We start from the raw sequence: 426 nt of genomic DNA on the forward strand, positions 1-426 counted from the left end.
GGCTTATCGATCGAGCTGAAGAAGCATCTGTGCCGACGCATCTGCAGATGTGAGGGGCTGAGGGGGGGGAAATGGGCCCGAGCACAGCCGTAATGGACGGGCGCATCTGCAGTCGCTGTGTGACACAGCCTCGTTTCTCACACCGCGAGCCTCGCTCATTCACATTCCAGCCACACACACACACGCACGCACACACACACACCTGTGTCTCACACTCCACTGTATCCTGACCATTCTCATTTTCCCCCTTCAGCCTCAGTCTGATTCCCAGTGGAAACTGGGGGTCACTGGTGCTGCAAAGGATAGCTGCAGGTTGCAAGAGAGAGAGAGAGACAGAAAAAGACAGAGAGAGAGAGAGTTACAGGTTCTAACCTCTAAGAATCTCATATTGCTGCACAGCCTTTCAGCACTGCCATAGAGGAGGTG

This window comes from Takifugu flavidus, chromosome 12 (genome assembly GCF_003711565.1).
Source record: "Takifugu flavidus isolate HTHZ2018 chromosome 12, ASM371156v2, whole genome shotgun sequence".
Taxonomy (NCBI): domain Eukaryota; kingdom Metazoa; phylum Chordata; class Actinopteri; order Tetraodontiformes; family Tetraodontidae; genus Takifugu; species Takifugu flavidus.